The sequence below is a fragment of the Hipposideros armiger genome, unplaced genomic scaffold (genome assembly GCF_001890085.2).
Source record: "Hipposideros armiger isolate ML-2016 unplaced genomic scaffold, ASM189008v1 scaffold_26, whole genome shotgun sequence".
Classification (NCBI taxonomy): domain Eukaryota; kingdom Metazoa; phylum Chordata; class Mammalia; order Chiroptera; family Hipposideridae; genus Hipposideros; species Hipposideros armiger.
This window is the reverse complement of record NW_017731376.1, coordinates 3,716,639-3,737,839: the sequence shown is the minus strand read 5'-3', so window position 1 is coordinate 3,737,839 and position 21,201 is coordinate 3,716,639. Positions and strand designations below refer to the sequence as shown.

General features: G+C 36.2%; 1 pseudogene; it reads left to right on the top strand.

The window, feature by feature from the left end:
• LOC109379438 (60S ribosomal protein L35a pseudogene) overlaps positions 1–5,877 on the top strand; it is a 31,741-nt pseudogene extending 25,864 nt beyond the window's left edge.
• The last annotated feature ends 15,324 nt before the right edge of the window (positions 5,878–21,201 follow it).

Below are 21,201 nucleotides of genomic sequence, written 5' to 3'. Positions count from 1 at the left end.
TGAAAGCTTTTCAGCTAGGAAATGTCATGATCAGAGCTGAATTCTACATAGATCAGGATCATAAAGGTGCACTGAGATCAGAGTCACAGAGGTGCACTGAAGGTATAGGAAATAGTTGGAGGATTTCAGTTCCTCCCCATATGTACTTGGAAGCTTTCAAGCTGCTGCCTTAGCACCAGAGCTGAGAGTGAGTGAGTCTATCAGTGAATAAGTCCAAGCATGGAACCTTTAAGAGGGACACCTGAGACACTTATCAGCCCCCATCTCATTCAGCCGCAATCACCGCTGGTTTTCACAGCCAGAAATTGTGGGACCTTTCCTTCCTGACACTGGAACCCTGGGCTGGGGAGCCTGGTGTGGGGCTGTGACCCCTCACTTCTTGAGTGGACCTCCACAGCTGAGATATCTCTCCTGATTTTTAATGACCACACATGGGTGTGGGACCAGTTATTTCCACATCTCTGCCAGTCTCCACATGACTTCTTCTGTATATCCTTAGTTATAAGACTTCTGTTCAGCTAGACTTCAGGCGATTCTCAATGATGGTTTTCTGTAGTTTAGTTGTAATTTTGAGGTGGTTGTGAGAGGAGGCCAGCACAGCGTTTACCTACTCCACCATCTTCACTGGAAGCTAATTTCTAATCATTTCATTTTAGGTACACAGTCAGGGGTATTTGAGAGCTGAAGGGCTGCCCATTGCTCCTCAAATCATGACAGATGGATACCCTATTCAAAAGTCCAATCGAGACTGGAACTGTGAATACCTGCTACCGGCAGCATATTATTAGTGTAAACTCATAGCTACCAAACAAGGGAAATCTAGGCCAAGATAAATTAAAGAGAGCTCAACAATAAATTTATTTATGGAAAACAAGAATGACAAATGTCTTTTAAAAGGAAAACAGAGAAACAAAGGAGAAGAAAGAAGAATCTTATTTAAGTGCCATGCCTTTAAAGAGGAAAAACAGGTTTTTAGATGTGGTCAGAACTATATAGGAATTGTCCTTCAATGATCCTGCCTTAGATACACTTCACACACATCTATATGTTTTTGCTCTGCTCCTGAATAAAGACTGCACCTGCTGCCCCTGTAGTCTGCTGCTTTGGAAATTCTAATCCTAACCTTCTTCCTGAACATAGTCTTTTTGTATAAGTTAAATATCCATGGGAAGCAAGAACAGCCATAGCATCTAGTGACTGCACCCAGAAAATGCCAGCCTGTTATTTGTTTTCAACAGTTGTAGTGGACCCCTGCATGTCCATTGTCATTATTTGACTGGCACCAGTACAGTTAGCATAGTTTCAGTGATGCTTACAGAGTGACTATGTTCTAATAGCTCACTGTGTCATTTTGTCTGACTATATCTAATAATACCATTATGAATCAGGCCTCTTTCCTACCGCTGACTGCAAGCTGGGAAACAGAGCCAAATATGTGTAGCTTTATGACGTGCTCGCTGATATTTTTTAAATTCTCTTTTGAATCTCCTATCTACAAAGCCGAACGATATACTAACCATATATCAAAATTCCCTTTGAAAAGTGTTTTCCTTTGAATGTTTCCATGAGTGTTGGATCTGATGACCTTAGCTGACTATATCATTGTACTAATGAGGTCAAAGTTGGTCTTCAGTTCAATTCCCATGTAGTCCAATTAACTTTGATCTGTTTTATTACTAAGGTCCCAAACTAACTATACTGCCTGAGTAGCAAATAGGTGTAGTTCCTGAAAAGGAGGACCAAGAATAATAAATAATCAGCCATCAGTCATTCTATTGAAAAGCAACTTTCACAGTTTATATGGAGATTTATGTATGGAACAAACTGAATATGTGCCATTATATGTGACATTGGGTTCATCTATATGTGCATGCTCTATTCAATGTTCTATCATTGGTAAAGTGCAGACTCAGATTCTGCAAGCGTAGTCTCCATGTGCAAAGGGTTAATGCTAAATGTGATTGACCAGTCCTTTTCACAAATGGACATCAAAAAGAGCAAAGCTCAAAACATAAATATTAACAAAACAAATATATAAAGACAGATATACCTTGGTACACACTACATTCCTTTATTATTCATAGGTGGGCTTTATATCTTTTCTATTACACAAAGCAAAATTTTAATTATAACCTTGCTACATGCCTTCCATAACAGTTTTGTTGTTTTCAACTGGTGAATGCTTAGAAAATATAAATTCCTTTTATTCTTAGCCTAAATAAAACATAATTAAATGAGAAAAATAAGGTGTCTGGTTATGATGGTTAAGTAAGGGTGACTTTAAAGATGGTATGTAGCAGTTTTTTTCTAAAACTGATAATTACTGGTGATCCATAATTAAGTTTCTATGGTATACATATTAACATTTTTCACTTGATTAACTATGCACTTATTTTGTTTTAAACAGAAAAATGCAAACTAAAACATAAAATACTTGATTGCTCCAATGTTATTGTTAAGATAAAGTTAAAAACACACATATTAATACAAACAATACAGAAATATTGCAAAAATCTTGAAGTCAGTATGTAAATGATTAAAGTTTGGGACATGGGTATTTGTTCTCAAAACAAAAGACTTAAAATAAAAGCTATGATATTGGAAAATATATACTTAAAAGTTGCATTGATAGTTTTAAAAAAGGAAAGGGTGATCCCAGGAACATCAATTAATACAACTATTTTCCACTTATTATTTTATATGCAAAGCAACTTCTAGCACATCTTTTTACCTGTGTGTTACCAAATCAATTCACCTCAAAATAAGTATAAAACTCAACAGAATAAATGGCTTAAGAGGAACGAATTTTGACCATATTCTCTTTCCAAGCAACAATGATTATGAAATAACCCTTGTGAGGACTTTTAAATGCCCAAGGTACATACACAGGTATAGGTAAGAAGCCCTCCACCTGGTAGATTCTGCCTCATTGAACCTCAGGTGGCTGAACTAAAGTAGCACCCCAGCTTCCCTGCCACAAAAGAAGCTGCAATCAGTGGCCCAAAGCCAAAATATGGTATAACTACTTCACATCATGCTATTAGCTTAACATTTCTTCACATCATGCTATTAAGTTAACATTTCAGGCAGAAGGGAGATGGCAAATGCCCTGATCCTGATAAAGTCTGGCCTGTTCAAGAAACTCAAGAGGAAAGAGTGGTGGAAAGGAGTTAAGTAAGGAAAGGGTGTTACCAGGATGATGTTCCACAGGTAGGCAGATGTGGTTGTGCAGGCCCTGAAGGCCACTGTAATGCACTTGGATTTTAATCTAAGTACAACAAGAAGTCACAGAAGAGTTTTAAGCAGGGGGATGAAATGACCCTGTTTTCATATGTAAAAATATTTCTAGATACTGTGAGGAGAATCAGTGAGGGAGGGGAAAGCAAAAGGGGCAGAGGAGACATTGGTCAGAGGTTGTTAAATTAGCTCAAGAGTAAATGATAGTAGCCTGGACTCGAGTGGAATCAATGGAAGTAGAGAGAAGTGGATGGCGAGGAGAAGACAGGAGTAAAGTATGACTTCTAGATTTCTGGGGTATTTTACAGAGGCGATGAAGAGCTGGAGAAAACATGGGGTTTTTGGCATGGGAATCAAAAATTCAGTTTGGAATATGTTAAGTTTAAGATACATGAGATGTACAAATGGAGATGTCAGGTAGGCAGGTAGTTGTATATAAAAGTCTGGAGCTCAGAGGACCGGTCTGAGCTGAAGACATCAATTTGGGAATCTTCAGCATTCTTACAGTATTTCAAACTATGACATTGAATGGCTAACCTAGGGAGAGTGTTTAGACAAAGAGGATGCAGAGAAAAGCAATATATACAGAGCAGACAACAAGACGGCACAAGGCAGCAACAAGACGGCATGACCAGGAAGGCCTGGTGAAAACCAGGAAAGAGCAGGAAAGGAGCCGGAAAGCGGTGTCAACAAGGAGGAAAAGGTCAAAAGTGCCAGATGCTACTGACAGGAGGAGCAAGATGAAGGGGAAATGGTGCTGGCACAGTCACTGGGCCCTCAGCAACAGCAGTTTCAGTTCCATTTCAGGAATGGAAATTGGTAAAGCCAGATTACAGCTGGTCGAAAATAAAAGGAAGATAAGGAAATGGACACAGAGGGTATAGATAGTTTTGTTTTGTTTTTTCTTAATTTTGTTTATGCACTGGAGCTGAGAGGGAAAGTGTGGAGTCAAGAAACATTCCTCTTTGTTTGCTTTTTTTGTTTTCAGATGGATTTGTTATATGTATTGTAGGTGTTGGTGATGCCCCAATATTCCCAATGGCTTCATTTCTGCTTCTCAAATGTGGTCCATACTCACAAGTATCCTGTTCATCACAAGCAGACAGCCCTTCCAAGAAGAAACACTGGACTCATTAGTCAACATCTACCTAATCTCCCCACTTAGAAATATCATTTCCGGAAAGATTATTTGGTTAATTGAAAGGAATTTCAATCCAGTTTATGTGACAAAATATGTTCATTCTAACTGAAAAACAGTTTACCTATACTAAAAAACTTTTCTCACCTAAATAAAGTGTCTTTCCACCATATTTTAGGTTAGAAATAGACCAAGGAGTTACAAAGTTATTAATAAAGTTTTCATTTTTGTCAGATGCTCTGTATTACTTTGCTAGGGCTACTGTAACAAAGTATTAGAAACTGGGCACTTTAGAAATCTATTGTTTCACAGGTTTGAAGGCTAGAATAGAAGTCTGTGATCAAGATGTCAGAAGGGCTGGTTCCTTAGGAGGGCTGTAGGGAAGAATCTACTCCATGCCTCTCTCCTAGCTTACAGTATTTGTTGGCAATCTCTGGTGTTCCTTAGCTTGTGGACATATTACCTGACCTCTGCCTTCATGTTCACATGACGTTCTCTCTGTGTATGTGTCTGTGTCCAAATTTCCCGCTTTTATAAGGACACCAGTCGTATCAGATTAGGGCTCACTATGATGACCTCATCGTAACTTGATTACCATTAAAAAGACCCTACTTCCAAATAAGGTCACTGTCTGTGGTACTGGGGATTAGGACTTAAATGTATCTTTTTAGGACACAATTTAACCCACCTAATACACTAAATCAAAAATAGTCTTTTCTTTTTTCACTAAAAAGGGGAAAAATCAATTTTCCTGAGAGATACGTTCTGAATCATGGTATTTGTATTTTGATCTTGCGGTTCTTATGCAGGCAGACCTGTGTATGTGCAAGACCTGCAGGATATACACCATGGGGGGCAAAACCTCACACTTATCCTAGATTATTTGTGTGGCTTGAAATTCAGAATAACTAACCATAATCTCCATTTTGCAATGTATGACTTATAATAATGGCTTTCTTAAAACATGAACAGTTTTTGAATATACAAGTATTTTATTTTCATAATATAGTTGTATGGACTTTTGGCTTGAATTTTTCAGAGATAGATGTAACAAGGATGAACCTTCTTCTTATGCTAAAATCCTGATAAGGAATTCTTTATTAGGTAGAGAAGGTATTTTTTATTCAGTCAAACACCTTGATATTTTTTTGTTCAAAAAAAAAGTCCCAAACACGGACCACATTGCCTTGAAGCAAGAAGTAAAGGAGAGGGTAGTTTGAGGCTGGCAGCCTGAAGAGAGGTGAAAAGGGAGACACCAAGCATTTTGATGTAAACCTGGGCTCTATGCCAAAAACTGGTCCTGTGAGGAGTCCCAGAGGCAAGAATTTTGAGGTCCAGTGTTTATTGTTAATTTTTTTCCAGGCTGCATGTTATCTCCCTTCATGATTTCAGGCCTTCACAAAAAGTCTACATATGGAGCTTTGGGGGAGACAAGAATTGAGGTGTACAGTGAGGTGGGACAACAAAGTGACAGCAGCATTGAAGATAAGATGCAGATTTAGAGAGTTCTATAGAAATGGATGATTAACCACAGGTGACCAATCACAGCATAAACTTGCCCAGAAAGCCTTGGACATAGTATTGGGAGGGATGATGTGCTGCCCTCCATTCCTGAGATACAGCCCATGCCAATTTTGTTTAAATCTGAAAGCAAGCTGGAGAACACTGGGGACATCTAAGCAGTTGACACCTGACTTACCTCAGTGTAACAGTATCCAGTTTCTCACACCTAATGGGACCTAAATATTTCTTTGTTGTTTGGGGGTTTTTAAATTATTATTTGAACAATACTGCAGAAATACAGAATGAAAAAAAAAACCTCACAAGTACTTTACATGAAAAAGATTAAGAGATTTTAGTTGGTGAAAAGATCAATATTAGTCAGCAATGTTCCCCAAGAAAATAATGAAATCTTGAGCTGCACTAGTAGAATTAGAATTTCCAAAAGCAAGAGAATGATATCTTCATTGAATCTTCCAGGGTCTGATCATATTCATGTTCTGTTCTGGACACTTAAGAAAGACATTGGCAAATAGGAAGTAAATACAGATGGTGGCAGTAAGGATGGTGATGAATCTAAGAGCTATGTCAAATATGAAACAAGTGAAGAAATTTTGCACATTAACCTAAAAAAATAGGAAGACAACCGAGAGGAGATATAACATTTTTTTAATATTTATAGAGTTATCATATAGAAGAGTGTGGTAGGTAGAATAACAGCCCCCCAAAAGTCTACAGCCTAATCCTTGAAACTTATAAATATGTTACCTTACATGGCAAAAAGGACTTTACAGGTGTCTTTGAGCATCTTGAGATGGGGAGATTATCCTATATTATCCAGGTGGGTCCAACATAATCACAAGAGTTTTTAAAAGGTGGACAAGACAGAAAGAAGATGTGATGAGAAACACAAGCAGAGGTCAGAGCATTGTGGGGTCAGGAGCCAAGGCCTGTGGGTGGCCTCCAGAGCTAGAGAAGGCGAGGAAGATTCTGTCCTGGAGCCTCCTGAAGGAACACAGCTCTGTGGACCTATTTTAGATTTCTTGACCTCCAGAACTATGAAATAATAATTGATTCTTACAACAGCAATAGGAAGCTAGTAAAAAAAAGTAAATAGCAAAAGAATAAAAGTAAATAGTCTAAATACTGTTAAATAACAGAAGGAAATTAGATGGGAGTTAATGGCATCAAATTTCAGTTTAACGCAAAATCCCAATCCAACGGAACTAGAGGTGGTACAGATTGACCTGTGAGGGCCTCACATATGGAGTTCAGCTGCTGACACTGGGGGCAGGAGGACGTGCCTGCTTCTGCCACAGTCTCCTTCCATATTTCTGCCCAACGATATATATTAAAGACTAAAGAAAAAGTTTAAAAGTATAAGAATAAGAGAGTAAGAGAGGGAAAAAAAGTGAATGAGAAATATGAACATGTTTTTGGAATATTGAAAGCAAATGGAAGAGTGGCCATTGGTATATTAATTGACTCATGTGACTGTGGAGTATTGGGAGGTTTTTTACAGAACTGATGAAAAAAATCTCTATATGTGGGAAAAACTCTCAGTAGATACACATAAAGCTAAACAAACTAAACAGAAGACATTTTTTATTCCAGGAAATATTAACTCCAGGGGAACACTATTGTTCATTAAAAGATATATAATCAGAGTACACAATTAGTTCACTAAAGTGAGCAATATCTGCAAAGTCATGATAATGACCACAATGAGTAGTGATTTAATCAAAACTCTGATGGATTGGGAAGGAAAGTGTGGCGGTAGTTGGAAAAGTTAAGTCCTCACCTACAGTAAGTGTAAGTCAAAAAATGGTATCTAGGAAGTACACCTCAAGAGACCACCTCACATCAAAAGACACAGACTGAAAGTAAAGGGATGGAAAAAGATACTTTATGCAAATGAAAACATTAAAAAATCTGGAGTAGCAATACTTATAACAGACAAAATAAACTTTAAAACTATTAAAATTGTAGTACTCAATACATACCGATAGCAAAAAATGAATACAAGTCACGTTTGACTTCTGCAATTACAAGAGGTGCTCAAAGTGGTTACCATCAGCATCCAGACACTTCTGATTATGGTGAACTACTGCTTGAGCAACATTGACCAAAGTGTCCACTTGTATATATATTTTTTGTAACCCCTGGTATATATTGACCAACATAAAGTCAGAGATCAACAGTAATACAATCATAGCAGGGAACTTAGCACCCTACTGACACCAATGGACAGATCTTTTAGACAGCAAATCAACACAGAAACAGCAGCTTTAATTGACACTCTAGACCAAATGGATTTAATTGATATTTTTGGAGTATTTCACCCCAAAGCAGAATATCCATTTTTTTCTCAAGTGCACATGGAACATTTTCCAAGATAGACCACATGTTAGGCCACAAAACGAGTCCCAATAAATTTAAGAAGATTGAAATCATATCAAGTGCCTTCTGTGATCACAATAGTGTGAAACTAGAAATCAATTACAAGAAAAAAACTGAAACTGCAAAACATATAAACACAGGGAGGCAAATAACATGCTACTAAATAACAAATGGTTCAAAAATTAAATCAAAGAGAAAATCCAAAGATACCTTGAGACAAATGAAAATGAAACTACAATGATGCAAACTATGGACACAATTAAAGCAGTGGAAAATTCACTGAGGGGAAAATATATAGCAATGCACACCTACCTAAAGAAACAAGAAAAATATCAAATAAATAGCACAAATTTACACCTGAGAGATCTGAAAAGAACAGCAAACAAAGCCCAAAATGAGTACAAGGAAGGAAATAATAATGATGAAAGCAGAAATACATGAAAAAGAGGTTATAAAAGCAATACAAAAGATCAATGAAACCAAAAGCTGGATTTTTGAAAAGATAAACAAAATTCTATTCCAGAGTCATCAAGAAAAAAAGAGAGGACCCAAATTAATAAAATCAGAAATGAAAGAGGAGAAGTGCCAAAGGACCACACAGAAATACAAAATATTTTAAGAAAATACTATAAGCAACTGAATGCCAACAAATTGGACAATCTGGAATAAATGGATAAATTCCTAGAAGCATACATCTTCCAAGGCTGAATCAAGAAGAAACAGAAAATCTGAACAGACCAATTACAACTACGTAACATAATTGAATTAGTAATCAACAAGCTCCCAACAAAGTCTTAGGCCAAATGGTTTCACAGGTGAATTTTACCAAATTAAAAAAAGAATTAACACCTATTCTTCTCAAATTATTCCAAAAAATTCAAGACGGGGCAAGCCTTCCAAGCTCACTTTACGAGGCCACCATTACCCTGATTCCAAAACCAGACAAAGACATTACAAAAAAAAGAAAACTATAGGCCGATATCCCTGATGAACACAGATGAAAAAATCCTCAACAAAATATTAGCAAACCAAATTCAGCCATACATTAAAATGATCATACACCACAATCCAGTAGGATTCATTCCTTGTATGCAAGTTTGGTTCAATATCTGCAAAGCAATTAATTTGATACACCACATAAACAAAATGTAAAATAAAAATCATATGGTCAGGTCAATAGATGCAGAATAAGTGTTTGACAAAATCCAGCATCCATTTATGATAAAAACTCTGAGCAAAGTAGGAATAGAGGGATTATATCTCAACATAATAAAGGCTATGCTATATATGACAAATCCACAGCTAATATCATACTCAATGGAGAAAAGCTAAAAGCATTCTCCTTAAGATCAGGAACAAGAAAAGAATGCTGACATTCACAGCTTTCATTCAACATCTTCTGGAAGTCCTAACCACAGCAATCAGACAAGAAAAGGAAATAAAATGCATCCAAATGGGAAAAGAAGCAGTAAAACTATCATTATTTGCAGATGACATGACACTATATAGAGAGAACCTAAAAGATTCCACCAAAAAACTATTAGAACTGATCAATAAATTTATAAAGTAGCAGGATACAAAATTAATATTTAGAATCGGTTGCATTTTTATACACCAATCACTATCAGAAAGAGAAATTAAGAAAACAATCCCATTTATAGTTATATCCAAAAACAAAAAACAAAAAACAATACTTGGAATAAATTTAACCAAAGAAGTAAAACCTCTGTACTTAGAAGACATTAAAGAAAGAAATTAAAGAAGATACAACTATATGGAAACATATACCATGCTCATGGATAGGAAGAATTAATATAGTGAAAATGTCCATACTACCCGAAGCAATCTATGAACTCAATGCAATCCTTATCAAAATATCAATGACATTTTTCACAGAACTAGAACACATAATCCTAAAATTTATATGGAACCATAAAAGATCCCAAATAGGCACGGCAATCCTGAGAAGGAAGAACAAAACTAAAGGTATTATGCTACCTGATATCAAATTATACTACAAAGCCATAGAAATCAAAAACAGCATGATACTGGCATAAAAACAGACACATAGATTAGTGGAACAGAATAGAGAGCCCAGAAATAAATCAATGCCTACATGGTCATTTGATCTATGACAAAGAAAGCAAGAATATACATTGGGGTAAAGGCAGTCTATTCAATAAATGGTGCTGGTAAAACTGGACAGATACATGCAAACAAGTGAAACTGGACAACCTTCTTATGCCATATACAAGAACAAACTCAAAATGGATTAAAGACTTAAGTGTAAGAGCCAAAAGCATAAAACTCTGAAAAGAAAATATAGGAAGTAAACTCTCAGACAATACCCTTAGTAATATTTTTACTGATATAGCTCCTTGGACAAGAGAAACAAAAGAAAGAATAAACAAATGGGACTACATCAAACTAAAATGTATTTGCACAGCAAAGAAAACCATCAACAAAATGAAAAGACAACCTACTAAATGGGAGAAGATATTTGCCAATGATCTATCTGATAAAGGGTTAATATCCAAAATTTATTTTAAAACTCATACAAATAAACAGCAAAAAACAACAAACAATCCAATTAAAAAATTAAGCAGAGGACCTGAACAGGTATTTCTCCTAAGAGGACATACAGATGGTCAATATACATATCAGAAGATGCTCAACATCACTAATCATCAAAGAAATACAAATAAAAACCACAATGAGATATCACCTCACACCTGTCAGAATGGCTATCATATCATCAATAAATCAATAAAAAACAAGTGTTGGTAAGGAAATGGAGAAAAGGGAACCCTTGTGCACTTTTGGTGGGACTGCAAATTGGTGCAGCCACTGTGAAAACATTGTGGAGGTTTCTCAAAAAATTAAAAATAGAACTACCTTATGACCCAGCAATTCCACTCCTGGGTATGAGTATTTATCCATAGAAATCCAAAACACTAATTTGAAAAAATATGTGCACCCCTATGTTTACTGCAGTGCTATTCACAATAGCCAAAATATGGAAACAACCGAAATGCCCATTAATGATAAGTGGATAAATTGTGGTACATTTATACAATGGAGTATTCAGCCATAAAAAAGGATGAAGTCTTACCATTCATAACAACATAGATGGACCTAGAAGATATAATGCTAAGTGAAATAAATCACACTGAGAAGACAAATGCTATATGATCTCACGTATATGTGAAATCTAAAGAACAGAATAAACAAACAAAACAGAAATAGACTCATAGATACAGAGAACAAACTGATGGTTGCTAGATGGGAAGGGGTTGGGGGGATGGGTGAGAAATGGAAGAAGAAAGAAAGAAAAAAGATGGCACTGCTAAATGCACAAGAAAAGAAACACGAGAAGGAAATTCACCAATAGGCTGGCTATGGAGGAAGATTTTACACTTACATGTCTTTTGACTCTCAGGCTCTTTATTCTGATTCCTGGGTTTCCCTTTTATTTTGTGTTGAAGTTTATATAAGAATTCCTTATTTTGCATTGATGTAACATTAGGAATATCCTGCTTACTTAATAAGTCTACTAAAGCTTTATACCAATACAACTTTATTACTTTTATTTTCATTTAAAATATAATATGATTAAGGTTGGGTGTTTCCTTTTTTTCAGATGTTCTGTGTTTTATAAGCTGTAGAGTCCTAAGGAAATTCTGTTTGGGGATGAAATACTAAACTGATTTTTAAAGGATAACAGATTCATAGAGGTTGAGATTTATGGGATCAATGTCTACCCTTGATCATTGACCACTTTCTTTGTAACTCATCTTTGAAAGAAAATGCACCACTACCCAAGTCAAGAGATTTGAATACCACTTCTAATTTTAGTACTATTTCTATTGGCAAAATGGTGTAAAATAGAAAGTATCTTTGGTTAAAGAAAAGAGAACTAGATTTTCACAGGTTTCAAGTTACATACAAATCGAACTTTGTAATGCATTTGGGATAAAGGGATCTTTTTGTTATCAAACCACACCTTTTCTGGACCACCAGTAATATAGAGAGATGCAAAACTCATATGTAAGTTCAATTCAAAGATAGATATTTAAAACAAAAGCACATCTCTGTGTTGCTTTCCATTATGGTTAAATCATCCATTTCTTATCTTAAATCCCTTATTTAGAGCTCTCTGACTGCTATTCTATTTTAGTTTTCTAAAAGCAGTTGAAATTAGGAGTTTCATATTCTAGTCTGGACTCCACCACACTTCTAAAGGTCAGGAAACCCTGCTTCAATCATCCTTATATTTCTCAATCTCAACAAAGCACCTGAAACCAAGTAGCCTTTCAATATGTGATTTCTGTGAATTGAACTAACATATATAAAAAATAAAAATAAAAAAAGGTGTTAAAATACCAAAAACTGAAACAGTCATTTTGCTGGTGTGGCTATTAAAAAAAATGGAAAAAGGTTTCAGCATTGACAAGCACACCTGCCAGAGTGAACTTACTACAGATAAAGAGAAGAAAATGTAACCTTTTCAGCCTTTCATACCTTGATCCTGTGAGGAAATTTTTTTCTAATTAAATAAAATGTTGAAAATCAATTCAATTTAAAAAAGCAAAAAATTACAAACATATTTTATCTCATAAATAAGTAAATTTAATGTTATTAACTTACAAACTAAAATTGAAGAGGAAATTTTAAATAAAAAAACAAGAACAGGTTAAATATTCAAACTAGTCTCTAAAATAAGTTATCCCAATGAATAAACAACTAAGTGGAAGTAACAGGTTATTAAAAGGTAGCAGAAGGAAGCACACACTAATTAGAACTGTTTAACAATACTTTATTGCTGCCCTCCTATCATATCAGGCTATATTGACCTAAAAGACAACTGTGTCAGATATTAGATATTTTATTCCTGACTCATAAAAACTGTTAGCCCAGAATATATATCTATACTAGTTTTTTTAAAAACTCTGCAAATAATTAAAATAACTTTAACTGCATATTCATTATAAATTGTAAAACTGCCACCTAGTTGACCCACATAGGATTTACTATTTCGACATTTCAAATTACAAAAGTGTACTAACCTTTGTTAAATTGGAAATTACACATGCAGTAGAAAGACCACCCATGCCAGCACTGGGAATTGATGTCTTTCTGATCTGTTTTACATGTGTTTGATGAAGGATGCACTTCAGCTGTTGTACTGATTTCATTCTTGGATGACTTCCCCTTGGGCAGCCTAGTGACTGCTTCCCACTGGTTATTCATGTGCTTTATTGATTGACACCCTGAACCAAGTTATTAGATCCTTTTCAAGCACATAGCTCTCCAATGGAAAAAAAATAACTTTTACAGAATACAAGTAATGTGTTGCAAACATAATGTATATGCTTCACAGAGAACAAAATAAGTTTACTAATGAAGACATCCATACTTTTGCCAGCATACTTTACTACAGAAGACATTCATACACAATTCAGGAATGCAAGTTAGGCTTCAGTATCAGGTGTAACTTCTCTTTGATAATTACATATAATAACAACAACAAAACTTCATAATATTCACCCAACTCAGCCTAACATAATTATATATGTCCCCTTTCTTTATAACTGTCTCTCTAGTCTGAGAAATGTTTTTCAATGCCTCTGTAATTGTTCTTGTGACAAAGGAGCTATGTTTTCCCCAATATTTGTTATCCTCTTCATGGACAGAGAAAGACTATATTTCACAGCCTCCTTTGTTGCTAGATATGTTTTCACCCAATGTACAAGAGCCATACAGCATTTGGGGGACCTTCCTTAAAAGACAGGTAATCCACACTCTTTAGCTTTTTTGTTGTCCCTTCCTCCTTCCTGCTAGCTAGAATATGGACATGATGGCTGGAGCAGCTAACTTCGGCTATGAGATGATCTTAGTAATGGAGCTATATACAAAGGAGCAACACGATAGGAGCTCGGTCCCTGGGCACTTTGTCAAACAGACTTACCACATCAGCATTGAACTACTTATCTACAAACCTTTTCTTATCTGAGGAAAAAAAGATTTCAATTTTATTTAAGACACTATATTTTCAGTCTCTGCTACTCTCAGCAAAATTTAATCCTAAGTAATAATGTCCAATGGCAATAGAGAATTGGGGAAATGAATGACTTAACCATGGAACTTTAAATAGTCTTTCTTTGAGCACATATATATGTTTGCAAATCTCTGCATTTAGGGAATAATAGTGTAAGAGTGGCAAATCTAATAGCTATCATTTTTGAGAGAGAAGAAACTGATGTATGGAGCAAAGCCGAGAGCCATAAACATTAGACAATATGCACAAGGTCATGTGGCCAGTAAGTGATACAGCCAGGATAAAGAAGACTAAACCCAAGGAAATGAAAGCACCAGGTCAGATGGTCCGTGGAACCACACCTGCCATAATCCTCATTTCAGCAAGTAAATCACTTCTGTGAAGAGAGTAGAATGCCCTACAGTATTCCTCAGACATACCCTTGCTCTGATGATGGACACTGCAGTGAGCATAGTGGCATTTCTTTCCTCTGAGGTCAAAACGATGCTGCCGATAGGTGAGATCCTGCCTCTAGGGCAGCAGGGTCTCCATCTCAGGACGGCATTCATAAAATACCATTGCTCTCTGCCTGAAACTAGCAGTTGGAAATAATTTATCTCTGCCACAGAACACAAATTAAACTACAAGCTTCAAAATGTTTTGCATTTTGCAAAGGGAATTCTTTTATAAGTAACTATTTTCACCCACAATCACCTTGTAATACAGGCAAAATAGGTATTTCCCCATTTTAAAAATGCAATAAATCTAAAGTTACGGCCATGCATTTGATACCATACCTAAGACCAGGTTTTTCAAAAACAAAAACTAGTCTCTATGGTTAATCAAGAAATTATAAAAGTTTCATTGTCTTTTTCAGGTTAATAAGATGGTGATAATGCACCACAATTGTCAAATAGCTTTAAATCATTCCTAGGGATTAGCATTTTTACACTGAGTTGTCTTGGTTATGTAATATAGGTGTGTCTTCATGAAAACATCATGTAATCAATGAATATCCACATTTGAGAGGTGAACATAAAGTCTAGAGCTGGAGAAATTCTTGGACATCCCCTAGTTCAACTCCCTCAGTGATGGGAAAAGTTATCCTGCAATGTTAGGTGGTTTGCTTGACATCATACAACTAGTGACAATCAGGATAAGAATTGGAATCCTGATCCCTTGAGACTAAGTCTTGTGTTCTTTGTACCACAACTTGCTACTTTCTGTTACTTTCTAACACAAATTTAGAGAGTAAGTTGATGGAGCAAATATTATTCTTATATCAAGAGGATTCTTCAGATATGTTTTCTTTTTTCTTTTTTTTTTAGTTATGTTTTCTTTCAATAAAGAGTGCTGTTATTACATTCAGGATGTGATTCAATTTCTAAAAGTTAATGTTATATACAACTCTTCCTTTTACAGGCTGGTAAGACTCAATAGGATACCTTCTGGAAAACCAAATTCCTCTGTAGCCAGCCAGGAATTAACTACACAATTAACCACTAAATACATGACACAAAGATAAGTTAAAAAAAATAAAGAAAGACTGAAAGGCTTAGATTTGCTAAGTCACTATTGAGTTCACTTCAACTGTCCACACTAAATGTATGGTTCTGATGCTTAATAACTGACACTATTTTACCTCGTATTTGTAATTGCCTATATACAAATAATTCACACATTTTGCCAGTTAAGTGTTCTCTCCACTAACCCTGAGTGTATGCATTCTTGCCATGTTATTGTGGGATTCCCAAGAAAGCAGTTTAGCGGTTACGCAAGATATTTGAATGAAGACGGGGAATAAGGGTTAGGAACTTGCAGTCTCACTCCCCATCTGCTGCCACCTCTGCCACCAGTAAAATATATTTTTTTAAACTGATCTGTATAGGGCCGGCTGAGTGGCTTGTTTGTTAGGAGTTGGCTTGGGATGCCAGCTCTGAGCAGCAAGGCCCCAGTTTGGATCCCACATGAGGGCCAGTGACGCTGCGCCCTCTACAGCTAAGATGGTGAACAACAGCTTGACCTGGAGCTGGGCTGCCTGAGTTGCCAGCGAGGGTGTAGGCTGCAGTGGGGCTGGCCAGCAGATGGTGGGCGCTTTCGTGAGCTGCCATGAGCGGCCATCCAATGGCCAGCAAGCAACTGTCTTACCCGGAAAGAGCACAATGATAATACCAATGTGGGCCAGTGAGGCAACATCCTCCACAACTAGACTGAAGAACAAGAGGACATAAACTTGTCTGTTCCCCTCCCCCAATTCCCCAATAAAATCTTTAAAAAAAAAAACTGACCTGTATATTTATTTCAAATCTCTTTTCACACTGCCATCATTTTATTCTTACTCCCCCATCTCAATCCTGCACACTGGCAATTAATTTAAACATATTCAAATTGATGATGTGTAATAAAACAAGACACAGGCTGTTCTTTCTCCAGAGAAGATAAGACTGATAGTGAATTAACAAATTAGAAATATCAAAAATATTAATCCAAAAAACATTAAGTTATTTTTTGTAACAGCATTTAAATAGCGCTACAGTATATGGATTTGTTGGTTTGGAGTTTAGGGAGAGAAAGTGCCATGGGAGTTGGCTTATTTTATTAATAACTGTTATTCTAAAAATAAATAAATAAATACAATCATTTTCTTACCAAGTGACTTGGTCATATCCTATTTTGTGCAAAAAATGCCTCCTCATTTGTTTTACAGAAATTATAGTATCATGTCTGAAAGAGAAAAGTCACTTCATGAATATCTACAAGTTGAGTCTCACCTTGTTAGAATTCTATACACATGTATTTGTCCAAATGACTAGTTGTCATCTTGAAGTTGCTTGAACGAGACCTAGGCTACACATAGAGCCATAGGGAGCAGCCAGTCACTCATGTACTTAAGAGTTACATACAATCCCTTGAAAACATAGCTGAAATGTGGAGTTACATACATAGGAATATTTAATGAAACTTTTTAGTCTAAGTTCTCTAAAATATCATTTTAGTAAAAAATTTGAACCACATTGCTTTGGAATTCATGGTGGCTAGACATTTATGTTGATAATCGGGTCCCTTTATTTTTTTCATCATGTGGCCACTATTATCAAGCACTGTGCAAGTTGCTTGAGAAACAAAAATAAGCAGATATAACCTTCCTCACATGAAGCATAAATTTCAGTGGGGGATTATAATCATAGACAGATAAAATGCATAAACAAAATGATTGAAGATTTATGAAGTGCAATATAAAAATAAATGGCTTTAAAAAGGAGAGTGACATGATCCTATTTGCTTTCTTAGAAATCATTCTGCTTCTGAAGAATGGGATGGAAGTGAGCAAAAATGAAATAAAGAGGTGAATTCAATAATGCAGGCAAACAATTAGAAAAACATGTTCCAAGGTGATCTCATAAATGAGGAAGACAAGTTGATAAATTTACAATATATTTTAGAAGATGAGGAGACAGAACGTTCTGATATATTGAATGTGAATGATAAAGGAATAAAGTATCAAGAATGGAACCCAAGATTCTAGCTTGTGACTCTATTAGGTGCTAGTATCATTCACTGAAAAAGTGACCAAGAAGGAAGCACAGATTACTGGGTAAATGTAGCAAATTTCATTCTGGATAGATTAATTAGAAATTTCCTATAGAACATCATAATGAAGATAGTGACTATTTAAATATAAGGATCTGGACTTTAGAAGCAAATCCTGGGTTAGAGATGGACTATAGAAAGTCATCAGCATATAACGATAATAAGAGCAGATTAAATTGATTAAAGAAAAACATGCAAATGGAAAAAAAATCATGCTAAGACAAAATACTACTGGTTAAAGAATGTACCAAGAAAAAGGAAATCTGCAAGAGACTGAGAAGCTGCAGCTGGGAAATCCAGAAAGATTACCAGATTTCTAGATCAAGGATCTAGAAAATAATAGTACTGTTACTGAGGTGTGAAAGACTGAAAAGGATTATTGAAGGGGTGGGGGGTTGAAAATCCATAATTGTGGTAGCCATGCAAAGTTTAAGATGCCTGTGAGCCAACCAAATAGAGATATCAAGAAGGTAGCTTGAATATTTGAATCTATAGCTCAGAGGAGAAGTCTGGAGAGAAGATACAAATGTGAAAATTCCAACATATATGGTATTTAACGTCCTGAAGTTGTGTGACATCACCTTGAGAAAAAATATAAAAAAGAATGTAGGCTAAATGAAGCCCCGTAGCTCACCAACATTTAGAGGTGAGTCGAGAGGAAGAGCAAATGAAGGCAATATAGACTGAATTGCTAGTGAGACAAGAAACCAGAAGATACCATGGTGTGATACCATGGAAGCTAACATAGAAAAATGTTTCCCAAAGAAGGAAATAATCAACTATGCTGAATATGGCTGGGAACCAAGTAAGATGAGAATAGAAGCATAAGCTGAATTTAGCATGAGCAATCTCAGTGAAGTGGTAGAAATGCAGGCCAGATTTGAGTGGTTTGAAAACTGAGTAGAAAGTGAGAAAGGGTAACAACTTATGTAGACTACTACTTCTTTAAGTAATATAGCCATTAAGGGTAGCAGAGACATGAAGCAATAGATTGAGGGTCAGGGGAGATGTGGGATTGTTGAGGATTTTTTCCTTTAAGAAGAAGGATAGTGTAGCATATTTTTATATTGATAAGAATAATCTAGTAGAAAAAAAGATATTCACAATGTGAAAAATAAAGGTAGGACTGAAGTGTTTTTAAAAAAACAATAACACATGGGCTTCTAAAAAATTTGGAGGAATTGGCCTTTTGTGAAAGAAGTGACTTTCCTTCCATATATTTTTCTAAGAAAGAAAGAGATGCAGTTTATTTATAGATTTATCAGTGAGAGTTCTCTGATGACTATAATTGTTCTCAGTGACATGTGGGATGGGGCCTTCTGCTGAGAATTGGGTACAGAAGATGAGGAAGGGTAACAAGAGCTCTGAGGAGCAAGTAAACAGGTAAAACAGTCGTCTTATTGAGTAAAAAGTAAACTTAGTAGTGTAACTAGGATAACAATTTTTTCTATATATTTATATACCTTTCTCTTATGCATTTCCATGGACATGACCATCTCTCTACTCAGAGGCATCCATCTATAGGAAAGTTAGAGAGGAGGTGTCAGGGAGCATAGGAGGGTGGAGATAAAGACATTTATAACAGGAATAGAAAGAAAGCACCAATGTTCAGCTGAATCCTTAGCAATGCCATAAATTTGAAAAAAAGTCTTTGTCAAGAGAAAAAAACATTTTCTAAATTTCTTAAACTCTCAATAATGTATCAAAGCCAGTCTATGACCACCAAGTTTATTATTGGTAGAAAAAACTCAATAGAGGATGCAAGAAAAGTCCCCATCACAGGAGAAGAGGAGAAACCCACCCAATCCAGCCCTAGAAGAATGTGGAAAGAAGAGAAAAAGGTAGAGCAAGGTCTTTATCTTTCCTCCCTCTCAGCATTGGATCTCAATAGTGGGGGGTAGGAACATTCTGATAGGTAGAGAGACCCTGAAGAGCATTAGATCTAGCAGCCTTCTTCCCCAGGCAGAGCCTGGAAGAGACAAACCACTAGCAGAAGTCCTTCATTTGTCTCAGCACCATGTCCATTGTGTATGGAACTGATAGCACACGTACAGCTATCGGTTTCTTAAAGCTTATGTGGGATATGTATGGATATAAAGAGAAGGCTGGCTGACCAGAGGAGACCTGGCACCAAAAAAAAAAAAAGACCCCAAAGCATGAGATCTGTGCAACCAGATCATTGGCTAAGACTACAGATTTCAGAATCATATGTACACACAAGACCTCCAGAAGAGCACAGGGGACCAGACATACCTTAGTGAGTTCCAGGTCAAAGGGAAAAGGTCAATACAGATAAGATACCCCTTGTCCCCAACAATGGCAGAAGAAGTCTAGAGTTTATTAAGTGAGTCTGGGGCCTCCTTGCCCTCTGTCATAAAACCAAGTAAGCTGTTCCACATATCCAGGTATCATTACAAACAGGAGCTGGAGTCAAAAGATTTGGAAGAAAAGGCATTCAAATGTTGCCCAAAATGTTGAGATCTAATAAAATTGAGGTTCCACTAATTAAATTTATATCTAAGTTTCTCCTACCCTACTATCTTATCTCCCCAATTTTTGCCTCTGCTACTAAGTAAGTGAGACCTAGGAGGGTAGATCACATCAGTTATAGAAAACAAATAAGCCACATTTTTCTTCAAATCAGAGTTACAATATGTAAACTTTTGACCCAATAACAGGAGGGAAAAGTCAAAGAATTTCTAGGTTGTGTTTGAGTCCATTTGAAGTTTGAGATCAAGAATTTAAAATTGTATAAGTCAGCTTCACTGTGTGAATGTTTTTCCCCAAACAGTGTTTAAGGAAAGGAGATGGTTGGGTTCAATCAGGGTTGAGCTTTTGCCAGTCAAATGTGAAGGAGGAAAAGAGGGACAAGGGAGTTTAGGGCGTTAGCAAGGGAGTGATAATAATGATGGACCATGACATTATGCTGGACAAGAAAGGAAATGAAGACGTGGGCGGGGGGTGGGCTGATGGATAGGGCATGTAGGGTCGATGGACTGGAGGTCTCGATGATGTTGAAGAATTGTTGCCGTGGGTATACTACAGCAACTGAGCTGGAAAAATAAGAGGTGGGCGTCACAAAATGGGATACTTAAAGATTTCAAAGGTGGTGGTGGTATCATTCACAATATTTTATGTGAATGTGAACTTACCAAGTACATTCACATACATAATTGTATTTATTCAACTACCCTTATCTATAGAGAAAGGGAAATTTAATAAAGTAAAAATTCAGGAAATTATTTTAAACATTTAAGACAAAAATCCAAGTACATTAGGAAAGTTTATAAACAACCAT